The following is a 14093-nucleotide window of genomic DNA, read 5'->3' as shown; positions in this document are numbered from 1 at the left end:
ATATATAAACTATGGAGACTTCACCGATAAAGTCTCAACATATATATTTCTACCATGAATTAACAACAACAATTTTGGTCCAAATACAACCTAAGCAAGAAAGAAATACCTAAAGCTATAGCATATAGCTATATCCTATAAAACTCACCAAATCAAGATTGTACAATGATTCCATTTATTTTGGTTTCATAATAGTACATTTTAGAGATTCCTGTTTTTGTACACAGAGGGGAAAATGACATCATATAAATGAAGCACACAAACAGAAAGGTGCAGCAGGCAAATGCAAGTTGCCCGTATACTGTCAACAAAGTCTTGCCAGTTGTAAAAGAAGTTGACATGCTAATATCCATTCATTCGGACTCGTTACTGAGACACCAAGAGAGTGATGGCTGGCAGGCAGTGCATTTAAGTGCGGTTACTGAGGCCCCCAAATATTGACAGAGTGCCAGATTCCAAGAAACTATTGATGTACACAGCCAGCCACAGCTCCAGACACCTCTCAGACAGAGTCTTTAAATGTCACAGATAAATGAATTTTCATGAAACTGGGAGAGAGAAAGGAAGAGCAAGAAGAGAAAAAGAACACAGAATGAGAGGCAGGATAAGAAAAGAGAAAGAAGAAAATCCTTGTGCTTTTCGGGCACGAAAGCATGTGGCATCTCATCTCTAAAGTGCCTTGTAAACGATGGGAGATCAAATCTTCTGAATGCATTCTGTGTTACCAAAGCACTCAAACGCCTTTAATAATTCCATTGTATATTTAAAAAGTTAAGGTGGATACTTGTTTTAGAATAGCTTCAACAAACTATTTCTGAACAAAATAGGATTCAAATACAAATACTGCAAAACTGAATCTTAGAAAAAAATTCAAAATAAAGGAACCGCAGGCACAAATGAACATGAGAAAGTCTCCTAAGCAGTTCTCCATGTATTTTAGAGGTTAAAAGTCAAGGTGCCATGAAATCTATTTTTTTTGCCAAGACACAGACGTGTCCCTCTGAGTCTCCTTTCCAGAGTCCCACTGAAAGCAGTGACACCTAGTGGGTTTATCACAAGATATTAAGGAGCACCTTCCTCCACCTCTTTCTCCCTGCCTCTCCATAGAAAAACACTTGTCAGGGAAGCATATGAGGTAAGTCAGTTACTTGACACATGATTATAGAAATGAGCCATGGTTATAACTAGAACAACCAAGTGTTCCTCAGAAATCACGCGAAACACAATATATTTTAAATGTAAATGAAGCTTTTTCATTTTGAAAGTCTTCCATCTGCCGAGGGCACCTTCTCTTGACCTTGATGCACTGTGTCATTAAAAGCAACCACATATTCAAGGTTAGAATATGGCTTGCTTGCGCACTTTCTTTTCCGTGTTAGAGTTGTGCAATCTCCACATTTTACATAGAGCAATCATGCCAATACCCACAAACAAAATTCTTCCTTCTATTCAAAAGCACACAGGTTATTTTTTTCAACCTGCTGCAATATGGTTTCAAAAAGCATCAACTGCCTTTCTACTAGCATTACAATAAGTCTTGGTTTAAATTATTTTCCTGCATCTGGCTCTGTCTTGGGTAGCTGGGACCTTAGCAAGTACTTGGAGAATAAAGTAATGTAGCTCATATATTCTAAGGAGTTTTGTTTTTACATCAACTTTTTAATGATTTCTTAGTAGCTTTCTTTGTTATGTTGGAGATAATATGAAAGGAATTAGCCTTTCTGCCATGGGAATAAAATTATTTTCTGTTTTTTATTTTTCTTGAGGCATAACTGACATACTTATTATATTAGTTTTAGGTGTGCAAGTTAGTGATTTGACATTTGTATACATTGTGAAATATTTACCACAGTAAGTCTAGTTACCATCTGCTACTGTACAAAAGTAATACAATGTTATTGACTATATTCTCTATATGCCATTTAATTTATAACTAGAAGTTTGTACTTGATCTTTGCTCATTTTATAGCCTCAACCCCTCTCCTCTGGCAACCACCAATCTGTGTTCTGTATCTATGAATCCGAGTTTTGTTTAGTTTTGCTTTTTAGATTCTACATACAAGGAAAAATCACATGATATTTGTTTTTCTCTGACTTATTTCACTTGGCATAATACCCTCAAGGTCCATCCATATTGTTGCAAATGGTTAGATTTTATTTTCTTACGGTGAGTAGTATTCCTTCATGTATACACACCATATCCTTTTTATCCATTCATCTATGGATGGACACAGGTTGCTTCCATATTTGGCTATTGTAAATAATGCTGCAAGAAACAAAATGGTGCGTATATCTTTTTGTTAATGTTTTTGTTTTCTTCAGATAGATACAGCAGATAGAGAGTAGTGAAACTGCTGGATCATATGGTAGTTCTATTTTTAATTTTTTTGAAAAACCTTCATACTGTTTTCCACAGTGGCTACACCAATTTACATTCCCACTAACATTGCATGAAGGTTCCCTTTTATCTATATCCTAGCCAACACTTGTTATTTCTTATCTTTTTTATAATTCTAACAGATGTAAGATGATATCTTGTTTTGATTTGCATCTCTTTGATGATTAATGATGTTGAATATCTTTTCACGCACCTGTTGTCCATCTGAATATATTCTTTAGAAAACATCTGTTTAGGTCCTCTGCCTATTTTTAAATTGTATTGTTTATCTTACTGTTGTTGAGATGTATGCATTCTTTATATTATTTTGGATACTAATCCCTTATTGGATATATGATTTTTTTAAAGACTTTATTTATTCATGAGAGACACACACAGAAAGAGAGAGAGAGAGAGAGAGAGAGAGAGGGAGGGAGAGAGAGAGAGAGAGACAGGCAGAGGGAGAAGCAGGCTCCATGCAGGGAGCCTGATGTGGGACTCGATCCCGGGTCTCCAGGATCAGGCCCCGGGCTGAAGGCGGCGCTAAACCACTGAATCACCTGGGTTGCCCTGGACATATGATTTATAAACATCTTCTCCCATTCAGGAAGTTGCCTTTTATTTGTTGATGGTTTCTTTCACTGTGCAGAAGCTTTTTAGTTTGATATAGTTCAATTTTATTTCTTTGCTTTTGGAGTTGGATCCAAAAAACTATCACTAGGGACCAATGTCAAGTAAATTACTGCCTATGTTTTCTTCTAGAAATTTTGTTTTCAGGTCTTAAAGTTTTTTAAAAAATTAAAGTTTAAAAAAATTAAAGTTTTTAATCCATTTTGACTTTTGTTTATAATGTAAGGTAATGGTCCAGTTCCATTTGTTTGCATGTAGCTGTCCAGTTTCCCCAACACCATTTATTGAATAGACTATCCTTTCCTCATTGACTATATTCTCCAGGCTTTACATTATACCCCCATGCCATTATAAAAGAGGCATTATTCTTGCCTCCTTTATTGTAAATTAATTAACCATATATATGTGTGTTTATTTCTGAGCTCTCTATTCTGTTTCATTGATCTATGTGTCTGTTTTTATGCCAATATCATATAGCTTTGTAGTATAGTCTGAAAACAGGAAGCATGATACCTCTAGCTTTGTTCTTTTTCAAGATTTTTTTGGTTATTCAGGGTCTTTGGTGGTTCCATATGAATTTTTGAATTATTTGTTCTAATTCTGTGAAAAAATGTCATGGAAATTTTAGTAGGCATTGCACTGAATCTATAGATTGTTTTGGGGAGTAGGTACATTTTAATGACATCAATTTTCTCAATCCACAAGCACAGAATATCTTCCCATATATTTGTGTTTCCTTCAATTTCTTTTATCAGTGTTTTACAGTTTTAATGTATAAGTCTTTCATCTCCTTGGTTAAATTTATTTCGAGGTATTTTATTCTTTTTGATGAGATTTTGAGTAGTATTGTTCTCTTGATTTCAGTTTATGGTAGTTCATTATTAGAGTATAGAAATGCTACAATTTTGTATATTGATTTTGTACCCTTCAAACTTACTGAATTCATTCATTTAATAGTTTTTTTTTAATAGATTTTATTTATTTGTTTTAGAGAAAGAGAGTGTGAGCAGGGGGAGGAGCAGAGGGAGAGGGAAAAGGAGAGGGAAAGAATTCCAAGCAGCCTGAGCCATAGCTGTTTTTATTCTTGTTTTTTGGTGGAGTCTTTAGGGTCTTCCATATATACCATAGAAATTGTGTATAGTGACAATTTTACTTCTTTCTTTCCAAATTGAATACCTTTTATTTCTTTTTATTGCCTAATTTCTCTGGCTGGGACTTGTCATAGTATATTCTTGTATACATATTATATCCTTGTATGCCATAGTATATTCTTGCCTAACTCCTCTGCCTGGGACTTGCCATAGTATATTCAATAAAAATAAGGTGGGGATCCCTGGATGGCTCAGCGGTTTAGTGCCTGCCTTTGGCCCAGGGCGTGGTCCTGGAGACCTGGGATCGAGTCCCACATCGGGCTCCCTTCATGGAGCCTGCTTCTCCCTCTGCCTGTGTCTCTGCCTCTCTCTCTTTCTCTCTCTCTCTCTCTGTGTGTGTCTCCCATGAATAAATAAATAAATAATATTAAAACAATAAAAATAAGGTGAATAGGCATCTTTGTCTTGTTCCTGTTCTTAGAGGAAACATTTTTGTCTTTTTCACATTTTATACCATTGAGTATAATGTTAGTTGTGGGCTTGTCATATAAAGTTTTTATTCTGTTGAGGTATGTCCTGCCTATAACCACTTTGTAGAGAGTTTTTATCACAAATGAATGCTGAATTTTGTTAAATGCAATCTCTGCATGCATTGAGATGATAATATGATTTTTATCCTTCATTTTGTTAATGTGTGTGACATGTTGATTGATTTGTGTGTGTTGAACCATCCTTGCATCCTTGGAATAAACCCCATTTGATCATGATGTATGATACTTTTAATGCACTATTGAATCTTCTCTTCTCTTCTTTCTCTTCTCTTCTCTTCTCTTCTCTTCTCTTCTCTTCTCTTCTCTTCTCTCTTCTCTTCTCTCCTTCCCTTCCCTTCCCTTCCTTCCCTTCCCTTCCCTTCCCTTCCCTTCCTTCCCTTCCCTTCCCTTCTCTCTTCCTCTTCCTCCTCCTCCTTCTTCTTCCTCTCCCTCTCTCCGTCTCTCCATCTCTCTCTCTCTCTCTCTCTCTCTCTTTTATATCCCTGTCTGCTTTTGGTTTCAGGGTAAAGCTGGCCTCAAAAAATGAGTTTGAAAATGTTCACTCTTACTCTCTTTTGCGGCGGGGGGGGGGGGGAAGTTTGAGAAAAATCAGTATTAATTCTTCTTTGAATGTTTTGTAGAATTTACCAGTGAAATTGTTTGGTCTTGAACTTTTTTTTGCAGGGGAGGCTTTTTATTACCAATTCAATCTCTTTACTAACAATTAGTATATTCGGATTTTCTATTTCTTCATGATTCAGTCTGGGAAGACTAAGTTTCTAGGTATTTATCCATTTCCCATAGGTCATCCAAATATTTGGCTTATAATTTTTCACAGTAGTCTTATGATCTTCTGTATTTCTGTGGTATCAGTTGTGATGTTTCCTTTTTAATTTCTGATTTTATTTATTTGCACCCTCCCTCTTTTTCTTGGTGAGTCTAGTCAAACCAAAGTGACAAAATTTTATCTTTTCAGAGAACTAGCTCTTAGTTTTGTTAATCTTTTCTATTGTCTTTTTTAGTTTTTATTTCATTATTTATGCTCCAGTCAATTATTTCCTTCCCTCTACTGGCTCTGGACTTCATTGGTTCTTTTCCTTCCTTCTATTGGCTCTGGACTTCATTGGTTCTTTCACACAATTATGTGAAAAAAAAAATTTTTTTAATTTTCTTATTTCTGGAAGTAGGATTGTGTTGTCCTCTCCTAGAACCACTTTTGCTACATCCCATAGATCTTAGTATACATATTTCTGTTTTCATTTGTCTCTTGGTATTTTTTGATTTCTCTTTTGATTTCTTCGATGACCCGATAGTTGAGTAATATGTCGTTTAGTCTCCAATTATTTGTAGGTTCTCTAGGTTTCTTGTAGTTGATACCATTGTGCCCCCAATTTTTTGTGTCCCCAAAATATTTCTGATATGATTTCAATCATCTTTAATTTAATGAGATTTCTTTTGTGGACTAATATATGAACTATCCTGGAGAATGGTCTATGTGCAATTGAGAAGAATATATATTCTGCTGCTTTTGGATAGAATTTTCTGTATATACCTATTAAGTTAATCTGGTCTAATGTGTTATTTAAGGCTAATGTTTCCTTATTGATTTTCTGCCAGGATAATCTATTCATTGATGTAGATGGGGGTGTTAAAGTACCCTACTATTATTGTACTACTGAAAAATTCTCTCTTTAGGTCTGTTAACATTTGATTTATATATTTTCGTGCTCCTATGTTGGGTTCATATATATTAACCCAGCTTATAAAGCCATTTGCATTATAAGCTGGGTTGATCTTTCATTTATCATTATGTACCACCCTGCCCCTCTTTGTCTTTGATTACAGTCTTTTTAAAGTCCACCCTGTTTGATATGAGTATAGATATACTAGCTCTCTTTTTATATTTATTTTCATGGAATATCTTTTTCTGCCCTTTCACTTTTAGTCTGTGTGTGTCCTTATACTGAAATGAGTCTCTTGTAAGCAGCACATAGATAGGTCTTATCCTTTTTTTTTTTTTTAAGATTCATTCATCCACTCTTTCTCTTCTGATTGGAGAATTTAATCCATTTAAATTTAAAGTAAATGTAAATTACTGATAGGTATGTGCTTATTGCCATTTTGTTAATTGTTTTCTGGTTATTTTAAAGTTTTTCTGTTCCTTTCTTCTTCTCTTGCTCCTTTACTTTGTGTTTTGATGACTGTCTTACTGGTATACTTAGATTCTTTTCTCTTAATCTTTGTGTATCTACTATAAGTCTTTGCTTTGTGGTGACAAAAAAAACATATGTGCAATAGTCTATTTAAAATTGATAATAACTTAAGTTGAAACACATTCTAAAGCTCTATATTTTACTCCCCACCATTACATATTTTTGATGTTACATTTTACATCTTTTTATTTATGTCTCCTCTAACAAATTATTATAGTTTTAATTTTTACTATTTTTTTCTTTTAACTTTCATAGTATCTTTCTAAGTGATTAATCTACTACATTACTATATATTTATCTTTCCCATTGAGATTTTTACTTTCATAGGTTTTCTTACTATTAATTAGGGTCATTTCTTAAAGTCTCTTTAACTTGCTAGTAAAACTAGTTTAGCAGTGACAGACTCCTTTAGCTTTTGCTTGTCTGACAACTCTTTATTTCTCTTTTGCATCTAAATGATAGCCATACTGGGTAGATTATTCTTGGTTGGAAATGTTTTCCTTTCAGCACTTTGAAAATATGTCATTCCATCCTCTTCTGGTGTGCAAGATTTCTACTGAGAAATCTGTGATAGCCTACTGGGGTTTTCCTTGTATGTTACTATTTTTCTCTTGCTGCTTTTAAGATTCTCTCTTTATCATTAACTTCTGACATTTTAGTTATAATGTGTTGGTGTGGATCTTTTTGGGTTCATCTTATTTTGAACTTCCTGGGCTTCCTGGATGGTGTCTGTTTCTTCCCTAGATTAGGGACATTTTCAACTACTATTTCTTCAAATAGGTTTTCTGCTCCTTTCTCTCTCCCCTCTTTCTATGACTCCTATAATGCAAATGTTATTCTGCTTGATGCTGTCCTGTAGATCCTTTAGTTGTCTTCATTTACTTTGTTTTTCTTTTTCTGCTCTTTTTGGGTGATTTCATTGCTTTGTCTTCCAGCTTGCTGACCCATTCTTCTGCTTCATCCAGTCTGCTGTTGAATCTCTGTGATATAATTTCTGTTTGGTACTTTCTTATATATTTTTATATCTTTGTTGAAGTTCTCAGTGTGCTCATCTATTCTTTCCCCCTGTTTGGTGAGCATCTTTATGACCATTACTTTGAATTCTTTATGAGGTAGATAAGTGATCTACCTATCTTTAAGGTCTTTTTCTGGGGTTTTGTCTTGTTTATTCATTTGAAACATTTACTCTGTTACCTCATTTTTTCTTGACTATCTGCTTGTTTTTATGTCTGAGGCAAAATAGCTATCTCCTTCAGTCTTGAAGGAGTGCCTATGTGGGTAATTAACTTTATTGTTCAACTTTGCCCTAGTTTTTGGTTGCGCCTCAGACATTTGTGATTATCTAAACCACTTGATTTTCTTGATATATCCCCATTGTTGAAGGAATGTCAAGACCTGGCAGTGTTCCAAGGGAAGGAATTTAATTGAGCATCTAGTTTCTGGATAATTAAAAGCCAGATCCTCAGGCAGTAGCTTTTAAAGTATATAAACATATATAGTCCTGTGAGTCTAATCATAATCCCTGCTGGACTGCAGATCAGGAGTTCTGGAGGTGTCCCCTGGGCAACAACTGCAAAAATTGGGACTCCAAATGAATATATAATCTCCTTTCTGGAGTTTTGTCAATCTGTAGTGAGGCCAAGGGGGTGTACAAGGATGGTGTTTCTCTGCTTACATTCCCTGAGAACACTGTATTCATTTCTAGATTGGGGGAAAACTAAAGCCTATCACTTATGCTGAAGCTCCAAATGGTATAGACCATTTACACAGGAAGACTTGGGTTGTGTTTCAGTCAGTTGTCTGTTCAGTGCCCTGGGGATAGTGGACTGCCAAGAACTGTCTTTCTGAATCCATGGAGCTCATGAATGCCAGAGCCCTTGGTTTTTAGGGCCAGGCCATCAAGGAGTATCCCTTGTGTGGACTGGCATACCTACTGGCTTTACTTAGGTAGCTGGAGAGTGTAAGGCCAGGAAATACTTGCCAGCTTCAGAAAGGCAGCAGGTAAATGTCTTGACTGGGTGCACCCACAAAATTCAAGAATGCAGTGGAACAGTGTCTTGTCCATCTGCAGATGCCAACTTTAGGCTGGAAGCATATTGCAACTGTGCTGGGAGTGAGGCAGTACTTCAATGACCTGCACTATCCTGCTTCAGTATACAGCAGAATAGTGCTATGACCACTACCCTGCCTGTATTACTAAGATGGTTGGAGGTTGCCGTGTCTGAACTTACCTGCCTGTGCCACAGGGTACGTGGAGAGTGTAAAAATAGTATCTACTAGGGTCTCCATCCCCAGGCCATGTTTCATCTGATCCCTGCCCACCTAGCATAAGATTTTAAATATTAGCAAATAATTGTCCTTTCCTTATAGTCTAAGTGCTTTTCATATTGCTGTTTTTCCTCAGGATCTCAGGGCAAGTGACATAGCATATGAACACTTAAAAGAGTCAGCCCTGTTGGGATTTCTAAACCAGAAAATTTGAGGGCTTATTCCTCTGGTGCAGATTCCAGGGGCTGGAGCATCTCATGTGGGGTATCAATGCCTTATTCCTCTAGGGGAAGTGCCAGACTGTGAGATCTGTCCCATTCTGGGTTGCTACACCAGCAGTGGAGTTTTTGGTAAGACTGTGTCTTTGCCTCTCTGATCCATCTCGATGTGGTACTTTTATTCTGTGTTGTAGAGAATAGTTAATATAATTTTCCAATCTTTCTCAGAGGGAAATGATTCATATGAAGTTGTAGATTTGGTGTCTCCATGGGAGGAAGTGAGATCAGGATCTTCCTGCCATCTTGCAGAAGTCCAAAGACTTGTTTTAAAGACAAAATGAGTTTTAACTCAATTGTGTAAAATCTCAGAATTGTTAATCAGTGACTGCATTAAAACTCCCTAGAAGTATGTCAACTTCCACATGAGGCCACAATTCAACCAGAATGATAAAGAAACATTGTCCACTTTTCCTGTGGCCATTCTGACATATTATACGGTAAAATTATAGAACAAGGCAGTACTCTCTAATATGTTACGCACAAATATACACACACATATACATACGGATATAGTGATTTTTCTCCTATGACCATATAATAAACAAGAAGGTTTTAGTTTACACTAGGGTTAGGTCTAACAAACACATAAAGAAAGTATATGAAAATTGTTCTGATTATAAACGTAATTGTGTTCACTAAATATTCAATGACTGGTTAAACAACTGTAGTACATCCCTACAAGGAACACTACAAGGAATACTATGAAGTTGCCAAAAAAGAATAAGGTAGTTTTATATGTTATATGATAAGTTATACTACATGTATGATAATTCTTTTTGCATGAATAAAATGAAGACATATGTGCATATTACTGGTATATAAATACACATTTTTTCTGGGAGAGCATACAAGACACTATTGATTAGAGGGACCAGGAAAGTTTACTTTTGATTATATATATTTTTTCTATTCTGTTTAAATATCTAATTATATGCTTAAAAATATGCCAGTAAGAATTTTGAGAACAAAATTCTTGGTAAGGAAAGGTATGAGGAATTTTTAAATTTTTCATCGTATTAAAAAAACTTATATGATATTTTAAAGTGAATCATCTTTAAAATAGGTTATATAAAAGTAATCATAAGAAATTTGAAAGTGCTTAAAAAAGCATTAAAAAACCTTGTAATTCTTTGGCTCAACAATAACCACTTTTGAATTTTTGGTGGATTGTGTCCAGTTTGTGAAGTCTTTTCTCCCCTCAATTTTGGGGAAAGTAGAAAGATTCTTTAGATTCTTTTAGGTGGAGGGACCCAAAAGAGCCTTATGAACTGTTCTGCTGTATATCTTTCTGGATACCCTTCATCAACACACTGTTTTTGATTGCTAGGATGCTGCTGGAGCAGCCTAAGCTATATGTGACGCTTCTTATAAGTGCACAGGTCTTCCTGATATTGCTCCCTAAAATGCATGATCCTTCTACCACTTTATAATAGTATCTGGAATCTCATTATAGAGATCTTGTGATCTCCGTGGAGTTGGAAGCCAAAGCGACTTCATCATGCTCCACAATTATTATAATGTTTGCAACAAAATAGTTTCTGGAGGGCTCAGAAATGCTCTGTGTTTCTGAACATATAGAGATTCTTCCCTGCAAGGTACTGGTGCCTTAGAATTTATTCAAAACTAAGGAAGTTGAAAGCACATAGAGAGGTGATATACTTGCTATTATTTCTTAGGTAACTGACTTATAGATTACAATACTTTTCATTACTTTATTTGTTGAGGATTATTTTCTGAGGTAACTCTCTCTTCCATGCAAACACCTGGGTGTTACCATTCATCTTTTAAGTACTTTATCCTCTTTTCAACACATTTAAGGATTTTTCCACCTTTGTTATTGCTGTTCTTGAAAATAAGATAATAATGATAATCATCATTTTTATTATGGCTAACTTTCATTGATTTTATGGGTTGGGCAGTTTACTTACACTATTTTTATTTAGTTCTCAAAATACCACTATTGTTGTTGTTATTTTATAGATTAAGAAACCCAGACTTAGAAATGTTGAAAAACTTGTCAAATTATCACAAATTCATTAATAGGCAGATACGACTCACTGCCTTGGACTGATTGAACCCTCCCTTAAGATAATTTTTCAGAGTAGATTTACATGACTCCTTACTCAAGAGTGCAAACCATGCTTAGAGATTTCTTTTTTACTTTCTTATCTTTCTATTACTGTGTGACTGTGTGTGAGAGAGAACTCAAATAAAATGTTATAAAATTTCTTTCTCTAGGACTCCATTTTCCTCACCTCTAAAATGGATAGCACCTATCTCAGAGATTTATTATGAGGATCAAATGGGATAATATACATGAAAGTACTTAGTACACCTAAAATAAAACATTATCATTATTGCTATACATGTTTCCCTTCTTTGCATAATGGATGTGTTCTGGAGAAGGTGATTATGGAAATGTATAGGCTTAACTTCTATTATCAAATCACAGAGCAATTACATTATAAAATCATAGAAAAAAAGATTCCTAACAGATTGTGATGAAGACTTGATGTAAGGCAGGGGTTCAGGTGGAGGTTGTGCCTATGAGTATTATACGGGAAGCAGTCTGTGTGTTGGCATGACTTTCTAGGACCTCTTGTCTCCCTCTATTTAGTCTCCTTGGTTTGGTAATTCCTGATTCTATTCCATCAGTTTCTAGAAGTGATTTCATTGTTTTATTTTTGCTAGTTATGAGCTCCATTGGAATTTGTATGAAATAATAATACTTTACCTGACAGTTCTATCCTATACATGATAGAAAATAGAAAATTCCTCTAATTTGAGATTTCCAATTAGATAAATCCATTGGTACCCTACTTATTCTGTATGTTTGGTTATAGGTTTCAGTAATATGTATTAATAATGCTTGTATTAGATTGATCATATTCATTATATCGAAAGCCTTCTGGGTCAGGAACCACATCTTCTACTTTCTTGGAAACTCTATACTTACTAATGAGTCCTATAAATAAAATGAAACTTTAAATAGTACTGACTTCACCTCTAACTCATAACTAAACCTGACTCTGGGCTTGAAGTGCTATTTTCACTCTCTAGTCTCATCAGACATGATTGTGTTATGTTACTGACTGAGGCCAACCTATATGCTCCCACAATTCACTTCTTTCTAACAACTAGCTGCATCTTGGTGCTTGCCTTTTCTTGAGGAACTAAGACTTATTCTTAAATTAATGCCTCAATTCTTCTTCTCTCAGGACATTCTTTATTTGTGGAAAATATTCAGAAAGAATGAAATTTTAAAAATAAACCATCTGTTGCTCAGATCCTGAGAAAAGCAGTGATGTTTGAAAATGCTAGATTCAACTAATTAGGGGCACAAAAGCCTTATTAAATGTGTTAGCTTTTAGAGCTCAAGTAGGAAACAAGATCCAACCTTAGCATGACAACATGTATCAAGTGAGAGAGGTTAGCAGAGTCTATATTTTTATAAGGTAGCTTGGACACATCAGCTAGAAGTATCTTTTATAAATTCTAAGAGGAGACCTTGTTCCAGATTATCTTATACATGACAGCAGCTTGGGAAACTACCAGACAGCCTCCCTGGTTCTAGACCAATTCATACAAGGTTACACCTACATTTCATTTAATGTTTTGTCATAAGCAGACTATAGGATCTACTTAAGAACAATTTATTTTACTACTCATTCATATTTACATAGTTATCTTATATTCCTATTTCACCACTCATCCATTTATTCATTATACAATAAATACCAAGTACCTTAGGAGAATGAGTAGATAGCCATATGATAGATGACTGATAGATTGATAGATAGGTAGATAGATAAATAATAGCTAGCTAGATTAAATATGCATGAGTCAAAATCTTAAGAAGTAGCTAAGGAAGGAGATTCCAGATGCAGAAGTATTAAAGGATAAATGGGATTTCAAAATACAGGAAGGAAAGAGAGCATTTCAAGTAGAATAAAACACATGAACAAAAAGGTCATCATGCATTGGGTAAAGCAAATAATTTACTTTGTGAAAGGGAGTAGCAAGAAATAAAATTGATAATTTTTAGATAAAGACTAGTTAACAGGGGACCTTAAGTGCCCCTTAAGTGCCAACCAAAGACCATTACTCTGTCAAGAATATAAATTTAAAGAAAGTTCAGTAAACAACCCACTAGTGTCATAATTTCAGTAGAGAATTACAACCTGTCACAACGTCTGAGGCTTTAGACTCCACAGGGAGATGATACATTAGTGGTAGAGAAAAGGTCTTCATTTCTAATGAGTCTTACTCCAGCTAAGATTATCATACTCCATCTATTGAGGTTAATCACATCACATGACTTAAGAATCTTACCAGCTCCTAATCACAATCTCATCACATCAAGATTGGTCCTTCATTCTCAATAACAAATTCTACAGAATTGCTTAAAGGCTGATGGTGAGTCTGGCTCAGATGATAGAGATGAGTATCAGTGCACATGTATAATATCCGTAGAGAAGTTTTACATAAGCTATCATTTGACCTTGAATAGAGCTAATATGTTCACTAAGAATTGGTTATTTACCTATATTTAGTTCTGGTTCTCCCTATGATACAAATTGTCATTTCAGTGTATTTAGAACTCTGAGATACCCTTTAAGGTTCACTGATAAATTGTGTAGAGTTCTCTGGTTTTACATCATAGAAATAGCCCTTTCACAACACTTCCCCTCTCTTTCTCTCTTTAT

Source organism: Nyctereutes procyonoides, unplaced genomic scaffold (genome assembly GCF_905146905.1).
Source record: "Nyctereutes procyonoides isolate TBG_1078 unplaced genomic scaffold, NYPRO_anot_genome, whole genome shotgun sequence".
NCBI classification, from domain to species: domain Eukaryota; kingdom Metazoa; phylum Chordata; class Mammalia; order Carnivora; family Canidae; genus Nyctereutes; species Nyctereutes procyonoides.
Note: the sequence above shows the minus strand (reverse complement) of the source record.